Genomic DNA, 26,531 nt, shown 5'->3' with positions numbered 1-26,531 from the left:
TATGGGCTAATCTTACTGGAGTTAGGTGATATCTCAAAGTAGTTTTGATTTGCATTTCTCTGATGATTAAGGATGGTGAGCATTTTTTCATATGTAGGCCATGTGCCTATCTTCTTTAGAAAAATTTCTGTAATTCTTTATTGGAATTTCAGCATTTTCTTATAATTTGCACAGAATTTTTGTGTACTTTCTCTTTATTGACAAACATTTGCCAGTTTGTTGTTTGCCTTTTTGTTATATTTCATAATCTGCAATTATAAAATAAAACAAATACAAAAAAGCCTCACAAAACAAGCATATGGCTTAATGAATTTTTATAAGGCAAACACTTTTGAAACCAAGAGAATGTTACTAGCCTCCCCTTTGCTCTAATTACCTGTAAGTTGGATACTCTATACCTATTTTACTTTAAATCAATACTTTTCAAATTCTTATTTGCCTTCATTTCTTAATTTTTAAGAATTTTCTTCTTTTCATCTTCTAGTTCCCTCAAGGTAACTAGAATATCACCAAGTATGTTTGCTTGCTTTTGAGTTCCTTCTAATTTATTTCTAAAATTTTAAAATATTTCTAATTTTTTCCTTTCTTCTGTCACCTCATTTTAAAGTTTCTATCGTTCAGACTTATGTTGTTCTTTCAAGTGTTATAGTATTTTCTCAATGTAATTTAGCTCATTTTTAAATAGGATTTCATCGATTTTGTGGACATGTGTTTCTGATATGCTTTCATGTCAGAATGGCTGTTGTTTTGTTCATTATACTCTTTATTATAATAAAAAATGTAATTAAAATGATAGAATTTGACCATGATCTTTTTCTGTAGTCAATTTTTATTTGAAATCAATTTTTCCAAACTTTGGGAACAAGATGTACCTCTGTGTTTTGTTGTTTTTGACAGAATTCAAATATATGGTGGGTTGCTTTCTGAGATTTCCAGGCCCTATATCTCTTCATCTACCTTCATTCAGGTATCCTGTTTCCTTAGTCTCTATTGTCTCTGTGATGCTCAGATTTAATTCTAATCTCAGTATGGGGTCCTGGTCTGGAAGGGACCTCTAGTCACTTCTGATAATTCTTAAAGTTTCACTGCTCCCTTTAGACCTCTGCATTCACCTGCTCTTCAAAAAGTTCCTCCTGGTTTCAGCCTTTGTTTTCAAATAAGCCTCCTGAATTCTCTCAGGAGGTGAGAGAAACCTGTTGCTTATTCTGAAAACTGTCCTATTTTAAGGACAGTTTCAGACAGTTCCAGCTCCAGTGCTTCTACCTTCCCAGAAACTAACACTATGTAGGATCTTCTGGATTTGATGATTTGTCCGGCTTATCTTTTGGGGTTGGGAAACATTTTATCAACTAATTTTGTTGTAAATGATGTCCATCATTTTAAAATTTGTAACACAGTTGCTCTGTGTTTTTACATGAGAATTCAGGGAGATTAAAAAATAATAAGGAAGTCCCTGTCTCTATCAAAAAAATACAAAAATTAGTTTAGATATCAATTTCCATGCAGTTATAAGAAGTGATACAAAGAGATTCCATGTACTCTCTACTGAGTTTTCTCTAATGGTATCATCTTTCAAAACTCTAGTAAAATGTCATATCAGAATATTAACATTGATATTGTAAAAATACAGAACATTTTTATCACCACAAGGATCCCACTCATGTTAATCTTTTATAGCTACATTCACTTCTGACCTGCCCCCAACCACCCTTAACCTCTGGTAACCACTAATCTATTCTCTGTTTTTATAACATTTGTCATTTCAAGAGTGTTACGTGAAAGGAATCTTACATATGTAACCTTTTAGGATTGGTTTTGTTTTACTCAACATAATTCTCTGGAGATTCATCTAGGTTGTTACACATGTGAATAATTAATTCCTTTTTATTGCTGAGCAGTATTCCACTATATGGATATCTTATAGCCTATTTAACCATTCAACCATTGAATTCATCTGTTTTGAGTTACCATATAGTCCTGTGAACATTTGTGTAGGTTCTCAGGTAAAGTAAGTCTTCATTTCTCTGGAATAAATGTCCAGGAATGCAATTAACTGCTGGGTTGTGTGGGAGCTGCATGTTTAGTGTTTTAAGAAACTGCCAGTGCTGTTCCCAGAATGGCTGTACCATTTCACATTCCTAACAGCAATTTATGAATGACTCAGTTTCTCCATATCTTCACCAGCATTTGGTATTGTCACTATTTTTTATTCTACTAGGTAATATTTCTTATGATTTTTAACTTTTATTTTCCTAATGGTTAATGATGCTGAACATCTTTTAAAGTGATTATTTGCTATCTGTATACTCTTTAGTGGAATGTCTCTTCATGTGCTTTGTGTATGTTCTAATTGTATTATTTACTTTTCTTTAGTGTTTTGAGAGTTCTTTATATACTCTAGATAGTAGACCTTTGGCATATATATGGTTTGCTAATATTTTATCCCACTCTGTGGCCTGTCTTCTCATCCTCTGAACAGGTCTTTTGTCTTGGCAAAACTTTCAAATTTGGAAGTCAAAGTTATAAATTTTTCTTTTATGAATTGTACAGTTTTGGGGGTAAGTCTAAGAACTCTCTCCTAGCTTTACATCCCAAAGATTTTCACCTATGATTTTTTTCCTGAAAGTTTAGTAATTTATACGTTAAGTTCATTTTCCATTTTCACTTGGTTTTTATATAAGGTATGAGATTTGAGTCAATGTTTATTTTGCTTTTTGTCTACAGACGTCCAATAACTATAGCACCATTTGTTTAAAAGGCTATCCCCCCCCCACCCCCGCCCACGGAATTGCTTTTGCATCTCTGTCAAATTACAATTGGGCAAATTTTTGTGTGGGTCCATTTCTGGGCTCTCTATTCTGTTCCCTTGATACTCATATGTGTCCTCCACTAATACCTCACAGTCACTATTGTAGCTACATAATAAAAATCAGGTAGATTATTCCTATTTTATTCTTCTTTTTAACAATTGTTTTTGCTATTCTAGTTTTGCTTTTCCAGATAAATTTGAAAAAAATCTTGTGTATATCTATAAAAAGAAAAAAAACCCCAACACATTGGAATTTTGACAGGAACTATATTAAATTTGTATATCAACTTGGGGAAAATTGTCATCTTTACCCCATTAAGTGTCGTAATCCATGTGCACAGTATGCCTTTCTGCTTAATTGGCTCTTTTTATTTATCTCTTTTAACAGCCTCATGTAATTCTAAGTACACAAGTTCTGTAATGTTTGCTGTATTTATACCTAATCATTTTATTTTTTGAGTGATTATAAATAGTATTTATTTATTTTTTAGAGACAGAGTCTCACTTTATCACCCTTGGTAGAATGCCATGGTGTCACACAGCTCACAACAGCCTCTAGCTCCTGGGCTTAGGTGATGATTCTCTTGCTTCAGCCTTCCAAGTAGCTGGGACTACAGGTGTTCGCCACAATGCCTGGCTATTTTTTTGTTGCAGTTTGGCCGGGGCTGGGTTTGAACCTACCACCCTTGGTATATGGGGCCAGTACTCTACCCGCTGAGCCACAGGTGCTGCCCTATTTTTTTGAGGTGTTTTTTTTTAGACAGAGTGTCACTCTGTCACCCTGGGTAGAGTGCTATGGTGTCATAGTTCACAGCAACTTCAAACTCTTGGGCTCAAGCAATCCTCCTGCCTTAGCTTTCCAAGTAGCTGGTACAACAGGCACCTGCCACAATGCTGGGCTAGTTTTTTCTATTTTTAGTCGAGATGGGGTCTTGATCTTGCTCAGGTTGGTCTCAAACTCCTAAACTCAAGCAATCCTTCTGTCTCAGCCTCCCAGAGTGCTAGGATTACGGGTGTGAGCTACTGCAGCTGGCCAATGGTATGTATTTTTAATTTTATTGTCCATGTGTTCATTGTTAACATAAAGAAATATAATTTTTTTTTTTTTTTTTGCAGTTTTTTGCCGGGGCTGGGTTTGAACCCTCCACCTCTGGCATATGGGGTAGGTGCCCTACTCCTTTAAGCCACAGGCGCTGACCCTATAATTAATTTTTTTGTTTATCTTGTATCCTTCACCCTTACTGAAGTCACTATTTCCAGGAGGTTTTTTTTTTCCTGCACAGACAATCACGTCATATATAAATAGGAATAGTCTTATTTCTTATTTTCTGATCTGTATGTCTTCTATTTCCTTTTTCTTGCCTTCTTGTACTGGCTAGAATTTCCAGCACAATGTTGAACAATAGCAAAAATCCTTGCATTGTTTCAATCTTAAGTGAGAAAACACTCCTGTTCCTTCTATTCAGCTGTTGAGCCCACCCACTAAGCTCTTTACTTGAGTTATTATATTTTCTCAAGTATTAATACTTTTAAATCAGTAAACTAGATTAATATTTTATAAACTCAATTCTAGAATAATGAAATGCATATGTACAGAATTTAATTCTACTCTAATGTAATCAGGACATCTTTTCTAATACGAAGATACAGCCATATCAATAATCACAGAAGTAATAAAGCTATAAGGTTTTCCTTCCTTCCTTACCCTCCCTCTTGTTCAAGCATCTGTCCTTGGATCTATAAGCAACTTCAATAGGCTAAGATAAACTTTTCATCTGTGTTGGGGTATATAATTAGAAGACAGTATAGAGATACCAATGCCAATATTTTAATATGCAACAGTAATAGTTTTCAATCTTAACTGTATATCAGAATCACCTAGACAGCATGTTAAGACACAGATTACTGGGCTTCCCTCAGATTCTATGATTCAGTAGGCCTAGGGTGGGACATAAGAATTTATATTTCTAACATGTTCTCAGGTGATACTGATGCTTTTAGTCTGGGGACCACACTGAGAAACACTATTCAATGGTTTTAGATGATAGAACAATGGTGCTGATTATACAGAACAAATTATTAAATTTCCTTAATTTAGTTTTTATAATTTATTTTATATCCTTTATTAAATATGGAAATATCCTATTTCTTTTTTTTCTTTTTAGAGACAAAGGCTCACTTTGTCACCCTCAGTAGAGTGTCGTTGCATCATAATTCACAGCAACCTCCAGCTCTTGGGCTTAGGTGATTCTCTTGCCTCAGCCTCCCAAGTAGCTGGGACTACAGGCGCCTGCCACAACGTCTGGCTATTTTTTTTGTTGTTGCAGTTTGGCTGGGGCTGAGTTTTAATCCACCACCTTTGGCATATGGGGCTGGCACCCTACTCACTGAGCCACAGGCGCCACCCTAAATATCCTATTTCTAGTGAGTTGTACTGTAAGCACAAATTTGACAGAGGTTCCATTTATTAGCAAGTAAAGTTAGGTATCTCCACAAAAGATTTCTTATAGATTACGTTTAGAAATCTTTATTAGTGGGGAAGCAAAGGACAGCATCTCCCCTCTGCAACACCAGTCTTACTATTATCTTTTGTGGCTTCTCTATAGTTTCTTATGTTCTTCACCAGACTTACCCTTTTATTTCCCTTCCCACACACCTTTTCCCAACCTGGCTATAAACACCCACAATTAAAGACCAACAGACTCATTCAAATATAAATTCACTTATTCACTCACAGAGCATATATACACATTTTTACCCACTCATTTTTAATACCATGCTGAGGTGGAAGAAGAGTGAAATCTGAGTTAGTAAGAGAACTGGATTTTGGCAGTCTGAAAGTAGGAAGATTCTTATAAAAGAGAAATAGTAATGTCAAGGCCAAAGAGTATTAAAAGGTGAGGTCAGAAGCCCAGATGAGATTTATTTTTAGTACAGAAGGTAACTTAATTTGAAGAGTAATATAGAATGTTAACACACTAAGTTAATGGAGCTTGAAGCAGAAAGAAAGGCAGAATCCTTTGCTCACATTAGTGAATGAAAGCCAAACTACAGGATGTGACATTCAGCTATTAAGAAAAAAGGAATAACAGCTCACAGCTGCTCTCATATCCCTGAATATCAGGACTTTGTTTCTAGAGACAGGCTTTCTGCCTGTTCTCACAGATGGCTATTAAAATCTAATTCAAAAAGAAACATCAATAACTATGGTGATGAGAGACTAATTAAATCTCAAACTGATATTATAAATAAAACAGGTACATTTTTGTTCTATCATACGCAACTTTTTCTGTAATATAGAATATTGTAATATACTGAAAAAAGAAAAAATATATTTATCAGTGAAAACCTATCATTTAGGTTTCATTCAGCCAATTCTTGGGAACACTCTGTGCTAAATTGATAAGTGGTAATCATTTTCCCTTTCTTTTAATATACTGTTGCCAATTTTAGTTGGTTGCTTAGAAACATTAAGTGAAACACTTGAAGCCAATGTAAGATTAAGGGCTGTGATGGGGGCTGGTAGTATATTAAAAAATATGAAGATCATAATACAACTATGTACAAGAAGGGCATGAGATTAGGTTGATTCTAGTTAGAAACTTGTAATAATATGTAGCTTTCAACAACTGTAGCCACCAAAACCAAGACTAACATTTTAAACTGGCAACATGATCAGGAGATTGACAACTATTCCTGACTATCCAGCACAAATAGCAACAGTAGTAGCATCAGAGATAAAGAAGAGTCTCTAGGTAGGCTGGGTGTTCAGCAGAAGTTAACCTGGGACTCCTTCCCTTATCCCTTTACTGCTAGAGAGAAAGTACTTATATAAATAGATGTGCTACTGGTAGGTAACACATTCCTGCAAAACGCTATATCCTCAGTTCTATCACAAATAATTTGTAATTAGATAAGCCATAAATACACTTGGTCTGAGCCAAAAGGCCAAGAAGCAATAAGCAATAAATAAATGATAAAAAGCATTAGCCTTGGAAATAAGGGACTGGGTCCTATTACAAGCAGGGTTGCCTAACTTTGTAATCTTAGACAAGTCACCGAAACCAGTTGGGCCACAGTCCTGACATTATAAAATGAAAAAGTTGCCCTAAGCCACTCACTCCTAAGTTTCCAGAGAAGTACTTTAAAGGCCACCTAAGGGAAATTATGCTGAGTACACAGGTTTACTCAAAGTAGCTCACTTTTTCTATCATTAATATAATGATACTCTAGTCTAAAAATTCTAAGTGTTTTATAACAAAAATAGGTTTAAAAACCAGTAGTTTAGATTATTTCTTACATCATTTTCATCTCTGTAACTATTCAAGAACAAAATGTACAAGACATAAACCAATTAAGCCCTATATAATGACCTGTAATAGAGAAATTGAAGAAGCATGGAAACTTACAATGTATACACTATAATCTAAAAACTGGATTTTAGTTATGAATTCCTACCCTACAATATGGTATAAGAAAATTTCTAGAAAAAAAAGAAACAAACCTGGCTTCTGTTTCTGGCTCTGCACTGTACATGCACAGATGTGGCAGTTTTTAAAATAAGTCTTAGATAGGTCTAATTCTTCTCCCTTTCAATGTAAGCCAGAGTTAACGGCTAATGAACAAAATGTGGCAGAAGTGATGCTGCATGAGTGGTTATTAAAAGTCTTATTAAAATTTCTGCTTGGCTCTCTCTTTTGAGATGTTTGCTCTTGGAATTCAGTCACCATGCTGTGAGGAAGCCAAGAAGCCATGTGAAAAGGCCACATGCACCCACATGTTCCAACGCCAGGTCCATCTTGGTCTGAGCCTACAGCCAGCACCAATCATCAGGCCTGGGAGTGAACAAGGCTTCGGGGGACTCCAGCTCCCAGACTTCCAGCCACCTCAGCTCATGCTCAGGAGAATAAAGACAAGTTGTTCCTCCTGATCCTGACCCAAATTACACATTCAAAAATAAAATAAACGTTGTTGTTTTGGGGTGGTTTATGATACACAATAGATACTGGAACATGAAACCTTTCACAATTCCATATCCCTCATTTGTCAGACAAAGAAACAAATAGAGGTACCTGAGGTTAAGACAGCAGATTGGGCACGGACATCTATTTCCCCTCCCCACCAAATTCCACTAAAATTATAGTAAAAGGCTCTGATGTTGTCTTAAAGATATATCTGTAAGGACAAAAAGAATAAGCAAGAAGGCCACAGCTTCAAACATAAAAAAAAAGGTAGAACAGCACCTGTGAAAACTGAATTAGCAGACCTGAGACAGCTGAATGCCAAGTCCCAATATGGAAATATGAGAAGTAACTTGATTTTCCCTGCAGAATTCTTAAAGGGCACAGAACTTGGAACTGGGAGTGTATGGGGGAGGCCAAACCAAGAAGTATAGTAAAACTGAGGAACAAGTTAGATCCCTACATCTCTTCCTTGCCAGTGAATGACTATCCCTTCTTCATCCCCACTGCAGCAGACATCTGGCAATTTGTATCTGGAAAGGGTAAAACAGAAGTGTTTAGGATTGGGGAAATGCCAGACACAGATGAGATTATAAGAACTACACCAAGGTTCAGGAGCAACAAGTAACTAATTGCTGAATACTAAATAATCAGTCAGCCAAGAGGGACTCCCATTCTTCTTCCCCCAGCAAAAAGAATACTTGCCCTACCCCTCTTGCAGACAGGAGACCAGATGACACTTTCCTGAGGAATGTGACTATTCTGAGAAAAAATAACTAAAGATACTGATAATAAATAGCCAACCCATATCACCTTATAATGAAGCTTATGTCAATAAACCTATGTATTCCTCACTTTCCAATCATCTGTTTGGTTCCCTATAAGCAGAAAACAAAGGATTACTAAACTTCTGAAAAAATCCTCCAATACAGATGAAAGAACTTGGAAGAATCAGAAACCATGGAGGGAGAAGAAAAAAAAAAATTAAGCTTATTACTAATTTTCTCAGAAGGATAAAAGTACAACAATGAAAATAAGACAGTACCATAAGAAAAGAAATATACAGAAAGGAATAAAGGAATTCTTAATAATTAAAGGCATGAGGACAGAAATAACTAATAGGGTATTGAGGAAATTTCCTAAAACACAGAGCAAAAGAGAAGGGAAAATAGAAGTGAAAATAAAAGAAAATTAGGAGTCCAGAAAGTCTGATTTTTTAATTATAGGGAATGTAAAAAAGGTAGAGGAGAGAAAATCATGAACAAAATAATTCAAGAAAATGTCCTGAAATTTAAGGACATGAACTGCTAGTAGGTAGGAAGAATGCACCAAGTATGCAGCACAAGGGATTAATAGAAAATACACCCAGACACATCACTGTGCAATTTCAAAATCTCCCAGACAAAGCGATGGCTTGACAAGTTTCCAGACAGAGCAGTAGAGACATACAGATAGATTATCTCATAAAGGACCAGGAATCACAGTCACCTAAGGTGACAGCTGCACTCTGCACAGACTAGAAGACAATGTTCTAAAAGTAATTCTGATGTCTGTCACCAACTACCAGACTGCCCATGTACTCTTCTTGTTTAATAAGAGACAGAATGAATGGGTGAGCCTAGCCCAGAGCCTTATTCTTATTTTTGGCTTGGCAAAGGTGTGATGAAGTCCTTGTTCTCTTCTTCCTCTGCTATCTGAATCAGCTAAGGACACACAGTTTACCTCACAGCTTTAACTTACTGTATTCTCAAAGCTCTTGAAAGCTGGATAGGTCATATTTCTGCCAGACATCTAACACATAGTCTAAATTACAGCTCTTTCAGATTTCTCAATAGGTGTTGTTTCCCAGGATTCATTGAGACAGAGGTAACTATATAAAAGGGAACAGTAGTGGGCGGCACCTGTGGCTCAGTGAGTAGGGCACCAGCCCCATATACTGAGGTGGCGAGTTCAAACTCGGCTCCAGCCGAACTGCAACCAAAAAATAGCCAGGCGCTCTGGTGGGCGCCTGTAGTCCTAGCTACTTGGGAAGCTGAGGGAAGAAAATCTCTTAAGGCCAGGATTTGGAGGTTGCTGTGAGCTGTGTGACACCATGGCATTCTACCAAGGGTGATAAAGTGAGACTCTGTCTCTATAAAAAATAAATGAATAAATAAAAAGGGAAAAGTAGTTACCTCTAGGCAACAATATAGAAGAGGACAGTAGTTACCTCTGAACAGAAGGGTAGGGCAATGTGATTGGTATCAGCTCACTCGGGCTTTCTAAGCGCTGGTATTATTCTTTTCTTAATTTGAGTGCTGATTTCACAAGCTTTAATTTTATTATTACTAAAATGTGTAGAAACATTGATTATATTCTTTCACATGTGTGGCAAGTTTTGAATTTGAAAAAGAATTGTTATTGGTTGCTCATAGTTAAGAGTAATATCCTTGCCCCATCAAAATCTCTTCCCTAACTTAGCTGCTCATAGTATGTACCCTCATACTAGCCTGAAATCATAAAATTTAGGGGTAAATGGTATTTTACCATTCAACATGCTCAATGTCATCTTTCCATAAATGAGTCAATGAAGGCTCATGAGAGTTATCTATCTTAAGTGCAACTGTCACACTGACAGTTACAGGGGGTAGTTGACTCAAAAACTCAGCTTATTTAATATCATAATTGACAATGGGTGGCTATAAGGCAGGTAATAAGTGGGTTACAATTTGAAGGCTTTCTCTATCAGGTTAGTACTTTGGTATTGCTTATGACTACTTCAGTAGTAGCAGGCAGCAGAAACAGGGAAAGACCAAAGTGGATTACTCATAACAGGTGGTATTTACATCATTGTCTATAGGATGACTTTTCTGAACATTTGGCAAAAAATAAAATTGAAGGTGGGAGAGAGAAAGGAAGAAAGAGGGGAAAGAAAAACTCTGACTCACTCACAGGACTTTAGCCATCAGAGCCAAATAAAGCAATACATTCCCTGGTTTATGCAAATATATTTTTTTACTAAGTTCAATGATGTGTGTTTATAAAAATGCAAGAAAATCATGGGTGAAATGTTCTTTTATGGATTTAGCTGTAAAATTTTTCTAAAGTCTTTTCTATATAAGGATATCTTTAATGAAAAGACGCCTTGTACTAGAGACATCTTACAGAATCTGTTACACCCTTGAGATGAATTTGACATACCAATGAAGCAAACAGGCCAGAGACCCAGAAAAAGTGCCTCCCATTCATTTTCTCATTAAGTAAGTTATTTGCATGTATATAGACTACATGTACCATGGATGCTGGGTCCAGGAAACAAATAGATGAATCCAAATTCACGGAGACTATAAACACATTTACTCCGGGACCCAACAATCCAACTTCTAGAAATTTCCTATAGATATACCAGCAGAGGACAGATGTACACAATCTGACAAAATGACAGATGTACACAATCATTCACTGTGGCATTGTTTACAGTAACAAAAGAATGAATACATCTCATTTCTTTTAATAAGAATCTGAGTAAATAAATTATAGTACATAGAATAAAATGGAATATAGTTGTAAAAAAGAATAAAGAAGCTTTCTATGTACTGATACATACAATACCTTGAAAAAAATGAGGTGTGAGACTATCTTTTTTTTTTTAAGAAAAGGTGGAAAATGAGGATATATATTTATATTTGATTGCATGTACATAAAGAAACAAGAGAGAAGACAAGAGACAGCAAGAAACAGTATGAAAGTAGACATGAAACATACCTATTTTTAGTTTTTGAAACTATATTTTTATAGTTTTTGAAGCATAAATAGGTTACCTATTCAAAAGTTAGCCTTAATATAAAAAAAGAAAAATCACAGACTGTCCAAAATAAAAGCTTACAGAACAGATTAGTAAAGAGATAAGTAAACAAATAAATGCATCAAAATACTCAAGTTCTTTCCAATTCTTTCTGTAGCACCCTGATATGCAAACTCCAAGCCACCCTTGAATTCAAGGAATGGTTAAGAAAAGCCAAGTCTCTCTCTGACCTAGGGTAAGATCTTAGAGATTTAGTCCAACACCAGCTCCTGTTTCCAAGGAAACCTGCAGATGGGGTCATTTGAGGCCTTGGAGATACTTCTGCTACAGAGGAATCCTATAGCAGCAAGTCCCGCACTCTCCCCATACAACAAGTCCCATGCTGGGCTGCTTCTAACAGCTTATTTCTCTGCCCCTCAAGTTGCTCTTTGAGAACCCTCTGGTACTTTACCTGTGACAAGATCACAGGATCCAAACACAGATCTAATCATTATATGAGCTGAAGACCATTTGTTCTTCCCTTGGCTATTTCAGAGTAGCAAAAATCACATTTCTCCAGTGTGTAAAACTGTCACATCAGGGCTTTGCTACAGTAAACTCATGAACTGGGCTGAGGTAGCAATGGAAGGTTACCTTGAGGTAAATGTCAGAGTTCCCATCTACTCTTTTCTGAATTCCCAAGAGCACAAAAATATTTAAAAAGATTTGGGGAATGACTGCTTCACATCTTCTAAAGATGCTCTGTGCTGTTTAAAGACATTTTAAATAAGTCTGAAAGGGATATAGAGAAGAGTAAGAGAGACGTAGTGCTAAGCCCCATTCCTCCAGTGCTTATCATTTAGGTTGTTTCTCTGAAGCTGCATCATCCCTAGCAGCTGTTATAGTAGGTAAAACTCCTACACTCTCAGATCTTTAAAAGGACAGCCAATCGGACAGGGATACACAGTCATGTGATCTACAACGAGGAAAGGCATCCCTCAACTGTGAGGTAAACCCACGCTGGGCATGTGTAGCTTCTCTAATACCACTTGATGATCAGATGGGGAGACAAGCTGTTAGAGAATACCCAGCATAGGTCCTGCTATCAGAGAAGAGGAGGAAAATTATAGTAACTGCCAAGAATGATGCATCTTAGAGAAAACAATCTTATTGGCAAGTAAGAGAGGCTTCTCATAAGATCAAAGAATCATAAACATGTTTACACTTGGAGACTTAGTCTAACTTCTCATTTAATAAAAGATTCTTTCTGTAGAATCTTTTGTAGCTCCCCTGACATACAAACTCCATGCCACACCTGAATTCAAGTGGCACCCAGGCAAAACAGGTAGGAGAAGTAAGCACCATGAGTCTTATGAGGTAAAGGAAGTCTACTAAAGGATCTATTCACTGAGGCTAAGTCCAGATTCCACAAGATTGGCACAGACAAGAGGGAAGCAGACATTGGGAGAAGCACAAGTAGGTGGACCACATTTGAAGTCAATATGTCCATTCAAACACCTATGGGCATACAAGTTGGGAAGCTGAGTTCAGAGATCAAGATATTAGTATAGAAAGAATGTAGTAAATAGAAATCAGAGTGCAGAATCAAAGGCTAAAGAATGTGAATAAGAAATCCCAACAAAAAAGGTTTGGCTAACTGTCACTTCTTTTTAACTCCCTGTTATTCTCCATAGCATACATTTCCATTTTCTTACAGTTCTAACCATTTGTTGTAGGTTAAACTGTTTTTCTCCCAAAAGATATGTTTAAGTCTTAATCCCTGGTACCTATAAAAGTGACCCTAAAATAGGGAGATTATCCAACCAGGTAAGCAAAACCTATTCAAACAACTCCTTTAGAAGCAAAGAGTTATTTCTCCTGAGTTGCAGACAGTCACAGAGACTGGAAACATAAAGGGAATTCTACACAGGGATTCCTCTGCTGACTCTGAGAGAGTAAGCTCTGATCATCATGTGAGGGCCTGTGAAAAGCCCTAAGTAACAACTGCATATGGCTTGCAGGGGTTGAGAGCAGCCCCTGAGTGTCAGCTAGTGGAGTGACGGGGCATCAATCTTCAGACCACAAAGACAAACCTTGCCAACCTGAAGGAGTATGGAAGAGGATTCTTGCCCAGAGCTCAGCCCAACCAACACCTTGATTTCAGCTTTATAAGACACTGTGTAAAAATCTAACCACATCCACCCAGACTTCTGACATGAAGAACTGTGAACTAGTAAATGGGAGTTCTTTTTAAACCATTAGGTTTGTGGTAATCTGTCATATGCAGCAATAGAAAACTAATACAACAGGGATTCTAATATCTGTTCTAATTTATTTGATTGCCGTGAGGTTAGGAAAGAGTTCTCTAAATTATAAACATTGTACAAATGAAAATGTTATAATTGCTATCTAGTTAACGATGTTAGTTATGACGTCTAGTTATTTTGTGTAAGCCAGAAATCATTTCTTTCAACTCCTTTCCCCCAACAAATGGGCTCATTTTTTTTTTCTCTATTTCATAATGACAATTAAAGGTTTGTGTCATTGTTTTGTGGGTTAGGGGAAAATGACATACAAGCTCTGGTGCTTCCTTGGGGGTAAGGCTGAGGTGACGGAATATGTGTGTGTGTGTAAATAAAAAAAGGAAAAAAGAAGTTATCAAAGGCAAAGGTTCAAAAATGAAGTGATGGAAATATGTACGAACCTGTAAGACTGTAGAGTAAGTCTAGCATTGGCTTGGAGTATCAAACAGAAAAATATGTGTGAGAATAATTTATGCCACATGTAGTTTATGGAATACATAATTTACCAGAAATGATATCCTTAAACATTTCTATGGTTTATTTTGTTTGGTTGGGGTGTGAAAGGCATTTAAACCTTTGCAGGTTTGTCCTATTACAGGAGAGGGGCACTTCAAAGTATGCAAATTAAGTGTGTTTCCTGTGCTAAAACAATATAGAATTACATAAGGAAGCATTAATAATATGCACACAAACCTACCTCCCTGAGGAAACCATTAACAGATTGGTGGGCATCCTTTATGCACAAAGAAGTAAAGAGGTTTCTCTTCATAAAAAATGAGAGTCATACTCTACCTGCAACAGTGTAGCTTATTTTTTTCATTTTATAATGTATTGTGGGCATTTCTCCTAGTCACTTTATATACATATCACATTCTCAATAGAAGCATAGTATTTACAATAGGGATTAACATAAGTTAGATAATCAATCCACTTAGATTGCTTCCAATACCACTATTATAGACAATATACAGTGTTTCCACATATCTTTTCATATATGTTATATTATTTGCTTAGACTAAATTATTAGAAATAGAATTATTAGATCATTGAGTATATACATATTTAAAGTTCTCCGGCATAATCTTTACCTAGCATTTTTATACTTTAACAAAATTTAGCTTAATTATTTGAGAGGTTAGCCAGTTAGCTTAACGCGGTTTTTTGAATAATTTATGACACTTACATAGGATATGTTTTTACTGCTCTATCTATTCCTATTTGGTTCTCCTAGTAGCAATGCTATCATTAATGTACCTTTATAATATATGGCACTATGGGGGAATGGACCCCTCAGTATTTTTTCTTACTTCCTTTCAGAAATTTATTCTTTTTTTTTTTTTTTTTTTGAGACAGAGCCTCAAGCTATCCCCCTGGGTAGAGCGCTGTGGCATCATAGCTCACAGCAACCTCCAACTCCTGGGCTTAAGTGAGTCTCCTGCCTCAGCCTCCCAAGTAGCTGGGACCAGAGATGCCCGTCACAATGCCTGGCTATTTTTTGGTTGCAGCCGCCATTGTTGTTTGGCAGGCTGGGCTGGATTCGAACCCGCCACCTTAGGTGTATGTGGCTGGCGCCTTAGCCACTTGAGCCACAGGTGCTGAGCCGGGACATTTATTCTTATAAGTTTCCCCAAAAAATTATCAAGAAATTTATTAAATGTAGAAAGTAGATTGGGTGTACTTGACTTCTGTAAATATTTATAAGTTTTTCCATTCAAATCACTTTTTTTGTCTTTTGATAGAATTTTATAGTTTTCTCCATATAGGTTTTGCACATTTCCTTTTAGGTTTATTTCTAAGTAGTATTTCACATATTTTCCATCAAGTCTTCTGATTATTGCTCAAACACAGGAAATATTTAAATTATATTTATATATTATACAATAAAGAGATAACTTACATAAATATATATTTATTGTATTTATATGACAGCTGGCTCTATAATCAGACTTTATTATTCATGAGTTTTGTATTTCATTCTCATACTCTAAGTAACAATCACCTAAAAATAATGATTTTGCTTCTTGTTATATTTCTACAGTTTATTTTATTGTTGTTGTTGTTGTATTACTAGACTTACCAGAACAATGCTGAATAATTAAAATCTACTTCTTAAATAATTTTATAATATACCTGCAGGCCAGATATATAGACTGTGTGCACTTTAAATAATTGTAAATACACTAAAAAATTGTTTACCATTCTTGATGTTAGGGAAAACAACATGTGTAGGTGAACTTCTGTTTTCAGTGGCTTCTTTCTTCTGGCTATCAGTTGAAATAAAACTGCTGAAAGTTGAAATTTGGCCTTTGGCTCCTCTGTCTAAACCCTAAAAACAGAAAAATTAATGTTGCAGCATAATTACTACCACCTATACTTAAATTATTTCATTGCAAAATCATAAACATTTATAACAGAGATTTTACACTGATGATGAATAGATAATATGTATATAAAAACAATGCACATATACCCAACTTACCTTTCCTAGGGCAAAACTGTCTTAAGTACGAAAGAGGCTTATCACCTAACTATTTACAAATCGATGAATTTTGGAAATGAGCGTAATAAAACCTACTGTATAGAGCTTTTGTGAAGTTTAACAGAGATAATGCATATAATTAACTTTGCTTCCTGTACATTATATACACTCCATTAATGTTCACTGCTGTTTCAAGTATACATTTAGATAATACTACTTTTGTGATATTATTATTTTTAATAATGAACATGCACATAATACTTCATAGGCTTATTCACCAAGGCTTTCTTCTCATTTGGTGCAACTTTAAAAGTTCAGGTAAAAACCCTTAAGAGTTTTTTTTCCTAATCACAGTTTATTTTGCATGTATTAAGTCTTAAATTATATATGTATATAATATATAGTTAGATGGAATCATCATTAATTAATCATCTGATTAATCTAATAGGCCACAAACGGAAATGATGTCTGTCATTTCTGGATCAGGAGGTACCAATGCATTTAAGACTGGAGCAAATCTCTCTCTTCCTCCATTGTGAAGACCATATAGGCTAAGTAAGAGCTGAGAAATGGAGTGGGAAGGGAAGGGAGAGGGTTGATAGAGGGAGGGTAAATGGCGGGACCACACCTATGGAGCATATTGCAAGGTACAAGTCAAATCTGTCAAGTGTAGAACATAAATGTCTTAACATAATAATCAAGTAAATGAGGCAAAAGCTATGTTGATTGGTTTGATGTTAGCCCATCAGATTGTATTAAAAAGTCAACACATTGTACCCCACATATGCATAAATGTATTCATGATCTATGTGTATATGACTTAATAAAAAAAAAAAGAGTTGAGATGTTAGAGTATCCATTAGCTTGGGTCCTTAAGTGATTATATGGAGCACACCCACTCCTGACCAATGTTAAGGTATACCATTAGCAACAATAAACCTTTATAGTTACTAAACACTGAAATTTTGGGTTAACTGTAATTGTAGGCAGAGCCTATCATAACTTGTCTGAGTAGTTTTTTCTGGTGTTTACTATTTCTGCAAAACCAATCATCCTTATTTTTTCTTAAAATTTATTTCAATTATTTCACTGAAATTAGAATTGTTCTCATATTGATCCTGGGACAAAAAATTCCTTATTCATTAGAGAGCTTGACATACAGTGAATTTTGTGCATAGGCCCTTCACTTTAAAGTAAACTTGTTATTTTTCTTTCTTTTTTTTTTTATTGAATGGTAACTATGTACATTAATGCACTTCTGGGGTACAGTGTGGGGTTTTCACATACAGTCTGAAATACTTCCATCAACTGGTCAACACAGCCTTCATGTCATTTTCTCAGTTATTGCTTTAAAACGTTCACATTCTACTCTTAGAAAGATTCACCTGTACCCCTATAAGGTAAACCTCAGAAGTAATCCCTCCAGACCCCCTCCCTCCACCCATTCCCCCCTCCCTTCTCCCTCCCCCCTCCCCATATTCTTAGGCTATTTGGTTATAGCTTTCATATAAGTTATTTTTCTTAAGAGAGTAAAAGAACCCAGAGAGAACACATTTCAGATATTATGCACATAGAATTTCTAGAACGAAAAGACTTTCAAAAATTACTTAACTCCTTTATTTCACAGATAAGGAAACTGGAATTGCCTGAGATTCACCTAAAGTTACTTGGCTAACAAGCAACAAAGAGGTAACACATTAAATGAGAACTTGAGGGACACTTTAATGAATAAAGTATACAATATGCATCTGTGTTTGTATGTGTGTGTATGAGACATGTTAGGCTGCTCATAGATTTTACTGTTGTTATTCGCTTAGCTTTTGTTTGCTCCTTGATTCTTGGCTACATTTCAGCTTGGCAAAGTCTAAATTGTTATTTCCACATTAGGATTAGTCTACATGATTGAGCTTATAAAAGTTAAACATACTGCAAATTCAAATAAAGTAGTCTTCTAATAGATGTAAGATATGAATATGAAGTCTCAGAATCATAGACAATATCATCCAGGTAGAACCTATGACATGGTAAGTGCTCCCTAAGTGATTATCACTGTGATAACAACACACTAAAACAAGTCATTTATTGAGTGCTTATTACATCTCTACGGCTGCTACTTTAATACCTTGTAACTTTCCTAGGAGATACACATTTACACTTCATTTTACAGATGGGGAAAATGAAACACCATGCCCGAATGCACAAAGCTGGTAAGTAGGAAGCCAGAATTCAAACTCTAGTTTGAATGACCATGAAGTCTATACTCTTAACTCACTTAATGAGTGATACTAGCCATCACTGGCACTCACTAAGGCTTACTGTGTAATAGTAAGTGTGCTAAACACATCAGCCTATTTTCACAACAACCTTCTGTGGCTATAATCTTCTCTATTTTTATAGATGTATGTCAAATAACATTAAATAGCTTTCAGAGCAACTCACTTAAGCAGAGAAATTACATAAGCAGAAAAACTAAGCATTCTTTAGGGAAACTCTAATGTCCCAGCATTCTAGGAAAGGCTTATTTCCTTTCCTTCCCTCTTAATAAAAGCAAGTCCCAAAGAATATTGTTTATTTCACTTGTGGGATCTTCAAATAGAAAGTAACTAACTCATTTAATAGTTATTCAACAATTATCAGTTCCAATCGCTAGTAGATTCCCAAAGAAAGAAAACTGAAAAGTAAGATAAATGAGACAGTGAAACACAGTAACTTTCTATGAAGTAGTATTAGTAAACTAAATAATCTGCATAATCTGATAAATTAAAGCTATTTACTCAAGTTCACAAAATAATATGTTGATTAGGAAAATTAAATGTAAATAAGGTATACATTTAAAAAGTAAATCATTCTTTGCTACAAATATATTACAAATATAATAAAATAAGATTAACTACTACAGCCAAGTTTGCTCATTATTATGGTTTTTTTTAATTCAGTCATTTGTACATAGATCCTAAATACATTGTTTTGTTTTGTCAAAGAATCTTAATAGTGGGAATAAATGCCAAATCTGACACACTATACATTTCATGTATATATGTATAACACGGTAATCAACAGAAGTGACCAATTTGTACAATGAGGTCAACCATGTGTTGTATAATGTAGGGCCTCTCAGTACCAGAACTTTGTTACAAACTTAGCTGTAATATCTACAATAACTTAACATATCAAGGGTGGTTTTTCACTGATAGCTTTCATGGATGTTATCTAAAACTGAGCAACAATAGGAGTACTGTGGTTGGAATGCAGAATCAGTAAGGGAGATTGGGTCATTGAGATGAGGCAGGGCAGGTAGCTAGTGCTCATATCGTGAGGCCTTGACCTCATAAGTCTCTTTAGTATCTACACAGTATAGATTCTATCTTGCAAGGAGACAAGGAAAAACCACTGAGGACTTGTAAGTAAGAAGGGACATGATCATATCTGTATTTCAGAAAAATCACTCTGATAGCAGTTTGGGGAACAGAATGAAGGGCAGAAATACTGGAAGCTAAACCAGGCTTACCATAAGAGATGAAGTCTGAACTGAGACTTGGTAATAGGCAATAAAGAGGAATGGCAGCCTGGACTAAGCAAAATGTTAGCAGCTATTTCATGTTTAAGGATGAAGCATAATGAGAATGAGAGAACATAAGTTATAAAATAAATGAATGAACAATGTAAAATGCTTTATTTCAAATTTGAGGAGAATATATTTAAAGAAAATTCTAGTCTGGGTTATATAAACATATGAACTGCGAATAACTAGAAAAGGAATCAATGCTCACTAGGCAAAAGCATGCTTCTCATGACAAAATAATGGAATTTTTTATAATTGATAAGGTTATTGTTACACAACAGTAGAAAACTATTATAAGAACAGAACTGTTGGAGATACTGACATGACAAAGGAGATTATGAGTGAATGGCTAAAGAGATAAGAAACCCCAAAGAAGGTGATTTGTCACAAGTAAAAACTAAGGGAGAATAAAGTTCCAAGGAAAAACAAGTGGCCAATGATGGCAAGTGGTGAACAGTATTTAACACTAAACTATGCCACTGGAATGAGAAACTACGGACTGTTGGGGACAACAGAGACAACAGATTCAGAGAAACGGTGGTGAAAGAAGCTATAGGAAATGGATTGGCAAGTGTGAAGGTAGGAAATGAAAGCATTGAGCAGGGATTGCTCAGAGCTTTACTGAAGAGGAAGAAGTCTCTATGCTGGGGAAGAGTACAATGATTCCAGGAAAGATACACTGAGCACATTATTTGGCTGCCAAATCCAATGTTCCCTTCTATTTAAACTGTCCTATTCACGATCTCTATAGCATTGAGGCTATTGTTTGTGCAGGAATGGCCATGGATTAGGTTAGAGATAGGCACTCAACCAAAAACCAGCCTATCTGTAGGCAGGATGGCCACTGATGCTTCTTATTAAGTCAATAAGAAGAAGGTTTCCCAGATTTTAGACAGAGAAAATATAGAAAAGACTGACCCAGCTAAGAGTGAGAGAAAAGCAGAGGCACAAAAACTAGCCAGTTTCTTCCTGCTTGCTTGATTTTAATCTATCATTCAAAAAAGTGTATCATTCCAGTAAATTCTCTTTTCCCAAAAGGAGGAATAAGTGGACTGGTTTCCTATTTCTTGTAATAAAAAAGCTTAAAATATATTAAAAAAAAAAAAGATCCTTGACCTCATAAGTCTCTTGTTGTAAAATAATAACTACGCTCTTGATACTTTATACTTGGGATGATATGAAATTAATCACAGACATTTTCACAGATTAATAGATTAATAAAAGCTAAAACAGCAGCTGCCATGTGAAATTTACTAGGTGTAGAATATAAATGTCTTAACACATTAACTAAGAAAATGCTGTGAAGGCTATGTTGACCAGTTCGATGAAAACATTTCAGACTGTGTGTAAAACCAGCACATTGTACTCCATGATTGCATTAATGTACACAGCTATGATTTAATAATAAAAAAAAACTGAAGAAAAAAAAACAGCAGCTGCCCCACACCAGTTAGCGCAAGAGAAATCTTACATATAACCTAAGACTTTCATGAGAAGAAAGAGGGCAGCATGTTAAGAAGCAGCAAACTGATTAAAAATTAGAGAACCAAATCAAGAAGTTATTGGGTATTGACATGATCTCAAACATCAGACTCAATTAAATGTTAAAGAACATTAGTTTACAAACCTTCTGAAACTTGGACCTACCAAAGATATTACATCTGGCTTCCTGAGGAGTTTTGGAAATGTTATCTACAAGTCCTACAGAAGAATACTAAAGATGTAATACTGTGGCCAGCTTACAAACAGTGGGCTGGGTGTGTTGAAGAAAGGATAGTAGCAGGATAATCACCCAGCTGTTATAGATTGAAGATAAGTATAAATAGAGAATGCAGAGGAAAAAACACTTTGAGAATTGATTGAGGAAAAAGATACAGTACTCAAAATATTTCAACCTGGAATAAAATAATAAATTTGACTGTCTAAGGCAGAGGGCATGAGTTCATTAAGCTCAATAAATTTAATGACATTGCAAACAGCAGGAAAATATTATGTAGTAATTACAACAACTAATCAAAAATCATTATTACGCAAGCATCTAACATGGATGTTAATGGTCTTTTTGGCTGTATGATCACAGATTACATGTAAGATTACAATATAAAATAATCTCAAAATACTTACATAGACAAATACTTAGAGTACCTGTTCTGCGCTAACATGTAATTAAATATTTCAACCTTACATTTTAAATTTTAATTGAATACATGAGTTCCTACTTTAAAACTCTACTGATGAACAGATTGCATCTGAGTAAAATTTCTCATTTCTTTATCATATTTTTCTATCAGCTGCCAATAAGAAAGATAGTCATGATTTCCCATGATCATTTTTGCACTGCAGATCATATTCTACTATATTCAAAATCCTGGTATAATTTATTTTGATCATCCTCTGTACCCCTAAAACTGCCTTAGAAGATAAACATTTTTGTTCACGTTCTAACCCAATCCTTGATAACAAGAATGATTGCTGACTGTGTATTATCATGAAACATTTTAAAGCCATAATATCTGACTATCGCAGAGTCACTCAATTAAAATAATTGAAGATGAATTTCGATGTCTACAAAATTCATCCTTCAATCTCAGTCCAGGGACTAGCTATGAAGCATATAAAAAATGTTTTTTCAAAAGAGTGGTTTCCTGAGATACTGAGCTAAGGTTATTACCTCAAAAGACTCATGAACAAAAGTACATTTATATGTTTCAAGTTAAAATAAAAAAATATGTAAGATACCTTTCTTAAAATAAACTGACCTAAAGTAGCAGTCAAGGCCACATTGCAATCAAATCACATCACTTGGAGTCTACAAAAGAGACTTCTTCAAGCACTGTTACGGGGTAAAGATATTTTGTTTCTTTTTTGTTTTTTTTTGATAGGTTCCTATTGGAATGATGGGCTACAAATCACAAGTGCTAACTTTGTCCTGCAGCCTTCTTTTTAGGATGTGAAAAGTCTGCTGCTTTCAAGGAGCAAACTTCCCTTCCAAACTAAGTAATACTAGCCTAAATGGAACAGCTTTCTCTAAATGATATAAACTTTATCTCTCAAAGGAGACAAAGAAATTAGGGTGTGAATCTGAAATAAAATTTTGTTACCAAAACAATCACAATGCAATTTATCTTACGGATGACTGAAAATTAACCCTGAAATATTAGTCCTGAAGCTCAGAAATTGCAGTGTTCGTTTATCATCAGGAAGGCCTGGTAGCATCAGAGATTTTATTTTATAACATAGGAAAAGATGAAACTGCACCAACAGATTATGTTTATATAGTAAAATACTACTATAAAAAATGTGTTATTTGATGCAGTCACAATTCCACAACACATTAAGAATCTTATTCTGTAATGCAAACATCTGGATTAAAACCAAGTTAATCTAAATATATAACAAGTCAAATTTCAGATGACTGCAATTCAGCTGAATTAGTCAAATTTTAATAATTTCTATTTTGAGAAAGCATATTCATTTGATTATATTATTCCAAAAAATGTTTTTTGACTCTCTACTAAAATGTCACACAGATATCCTTCAAATTATTAATTTAAGAATAAGTATTCATATTATGCTCATCAGTATAACATGTGTCACACACAAAGGGATCTTCTACCCATAGAACCAACTATAATACTAGGAGGGGAAAAAAAAATAGGAGAAAAAGTAGGGAAAGTAAGGGTTCCTAGAGCTCCACCTACTTCCTTACATATCTTGCATTGATCTTTCTCTACTCTCCCTTCCTCAACTCTAACCAAAAATAATCAAGTTAATTTCCAAACACCATGTCAAAAGAAGTCACCACTCTGGCAAAAGTAGCTGCACTCATTTTAAAAGTGGAAAAACTTCTTACCACATGTTATTGTATGGAATACTGCAGACCACTGTAACACAGTGATAAGTATTTGTGTGTCTAAATATATCTAAAAATAGAAAAGATGCAGTAAAAATACAGGATCATAATCTAATAGGACCACTGTCAGATTATGTGATCCCTCACTGAAGGGAAAGACCTTATGTTGTATGTGGCTTTAGTAGTAATAATACCATCTAATACTTGACTGCCTACTTGACACAAGGCTTTTTTTCTAAAAACTTTATATGTATTAATTAATTTACACTTCATATCTACCCTGTGAGGTTGGTTCTATTATTATTCCCCCCATTTTATAGACAAATAGCAAAGCAGTATTATATTTGATACTTTTGGAGATTCTCTGGTTCACAATTTATAATCACTACTTTACTCCAATCATTAAACATAGTCAAGTTGTTTGTGTCCTAACATCCTGGATTAGTTATGAATGGGAAAATAAGCAAGCAACCATTATGACCTAACAGTTAAAAAAAAATTGACAGATTTTATAACCCACTCAAAATTAGAGACATCCTGCATATATACTTATATAGCCATAGTTCCCTTTTTGTGACTTAAGACTCAGATTATTTTGCTTTAATCAGATTGATTTTACATAGAATTTAACAATATATTCATACCATAATATTATTATAAAACCAAAATGACAAAATACCTTTCTCTCCCATAATAGTTCTATCTGTAGTAACAAAACTCTGAACAAATTCGTTACTGGGCCACATGCTCTTTCCAAACTAGAAATACTGCTATGGGTGCAGCCTCTTTGCACCACATGATCCTATACCTATGACCACAGATATACAGTGTTCATAATAGGGAAAGCGTGTGGATTTTTTTTTTTTTTTTTTTAGCAAGAGTTTCCCTTTATCACCCTTGGTAGAGTGCCAAGGTGTCACACTGCTCACAGCAACCTCCAACTCCTGGGCTTAGGCGATTCTCTTGCCTCAGCCTCCCCAGTAGCTGGGACTACAGGCGCCCGCCACAATGCCTGGCTATTTTTTTGTTGCAGTTTGGCCAGGGCTGGGTTTGAACCCACCACCCTCGGTATATGGGGCCAGCGCCCTACCAGCTGAGCCACAGGTGCCGCCCCAAGCGTGGATTTTTTAAAACACCTTCACCATCACAGTATTATTCTTTTCCATCTCACCTCTTGTTTGAAATATAATGAATAAAGGACACATTTTCTATAAAACAATTTCAAACACCTAGCTGGGCATATGGTAGGTAAGTACACACCCACAGGCACAGACACACACAGACACACACACACGTTTATTTGGTATGTTATTGGCTAGACTGCCTTTTTACGTAAATATTTTTCTCTGAGAGATCTCCTCTAGAAACCTTACAGTCCATTACTAACCTTCCTTGTCTTTCATTTCTGTTATCTGGTAGGTCCCACATGGTGTGAATTGTTCCATTCCTTACACTTTAGTGCATGGCCACCATGCTACTGGATGCACTCATCACCTCAGGCATGAATTACAAAGTTCCTTCCTTCACTTTTTTCCACCTCCTTCCTCCATTTCAACTACTCACTACCACTGACTTCATTATGTTGTTAAATTCCAATGGCTTCCCACTAACCACAGAAAAAAATATCCAAGCTTCTCTGCCTAGTGGTCTGGCTCCAGCCCCCACACAATCTTACCTACCTCCCACAAGTGCTCAGCAAGCTTCCACTGGGCTCACTTTCACTCCCTAAAATTTCCCTTAAGCTTTGCTCAAATTGTTTTCCCCCTTGGATTACTTTGTCTACTTTCTTTTGCCCATCTAAATCCTATCATCCTTCAATGGCCAGCCAGCTTAAATAATTACCTTTACTTCAAAACCTTTCTTCACAGTTCTGCACACACTGATCTCCTTTCTCTGATCTCCTATTGAGCAAATTGTTTCCATGGCTCATGTGGCTTTTACATAATTGCTTTGCTTTTCACTGATTAGTCCTGGGTACCCTGAGGCAGAGACCATTTTTTAAGCCCTGTCTTAATGTTTTCTGTAGCATCCAGGACAAAGTTAAACATAATAGATGTTCAATAATTGTTAGTTACACTTTGGTGGTGGGGGGCTCTATTTGTCCCATTTATACATTGACACAATGTATACAAACTTCTCCTTCTTGTTCTGATCCTTATTCTTGTTACTGACTTTCTATCAAATCTTCTCCACTCAAGCTCTTCCCTCCACCCAAGCCTCTCACCTTAGATGTGGGCTAACTTCCCTGTAAAATTCTAAAACAATTTCCTCCATTTCCCTTTGCCTCTCCTAAATCACATCTAACTCTTTTTTGAACCCACTACCTTGGTACCCTAAACCCATGCAGAATCTCCCTTTTCTCTTCACCTGATTAAATGTTACAGCAGACAAATTCATCCTTACTTGCTATTGTTATTTCTGCCCCTCCTTTGAGCATTTTCTCCTTCCCCATTCACCATTTTTCTAGTATCTGCATTACATCAGCAACTAATTTACAACACTCTCCACTGGTTATCAGTAAATTTAATATTCACATCATCAATCCTTCATATTCACACACTACTTCAAATTCTTTATTCTCTTCAATTCACCTCTCCACAGCAGCAAGGCTAGACCCCAAACACTTCACAGTCCTCTGAGGGCTCTGTCTTGAGCCTCCAAAGCATCTTCAACTAGAAACACTTCAACTGCCATTTCCTCCAATTCCCCCATCACACCTACTTTCTGCTGTCCCTCATTCACTTAATCCACACTTTTCACTGGGCCATTTCAAATGCTGCTCCAGGAACTAAGTAGATTTG

The 26,531-nt window shown here is 35.7% G+C and overlaps 1 protein-coding gene across 1 annotated transcript in view; it reads right to left on the bottom strand.

Annotated features, from left to right (window-relative positions):
- The window catches only part of HECTD2 (HECT domain E3 ubiquitin protein ligase 2), a 62,542-nt gene extending 46,386 nt beyond the window's left edge, over nucleotides 1-16,156 (bottom strand). The window contains exon 1 of the mRNA XM_012801328.1: nucleotides 16,033-16,156. The gene's annotated coding sequence lies outside the window, so the exon portion shown is untranslated. The remainder of the gene's footprint in view (nucleotides 1-16,032) is intronic.
- Nucleotides 16,157-26,531: the final 10,375 nt, after the last annotated feature.

This window comes from Otolemur garnettii, unplaced genomic scaffold, assembly GCF_000181295.1.
Source record: "Otolemur garnettii isolate 467f Iridium unplaced genomic scaffold, OtoGar3 scaffold00008, whole genome shotgun sequence".
NCBI classification, from domain to species: Eukaryota; Metazoa; Chordata; class Mammalia; order Primates; family Galagidae; genus Otolemur; species Otolemur garnettii.
Note: the sequence above shows the minus strand (reverse complement) of the source record. Positions and strands in the feature narration are given on the sequence as shown.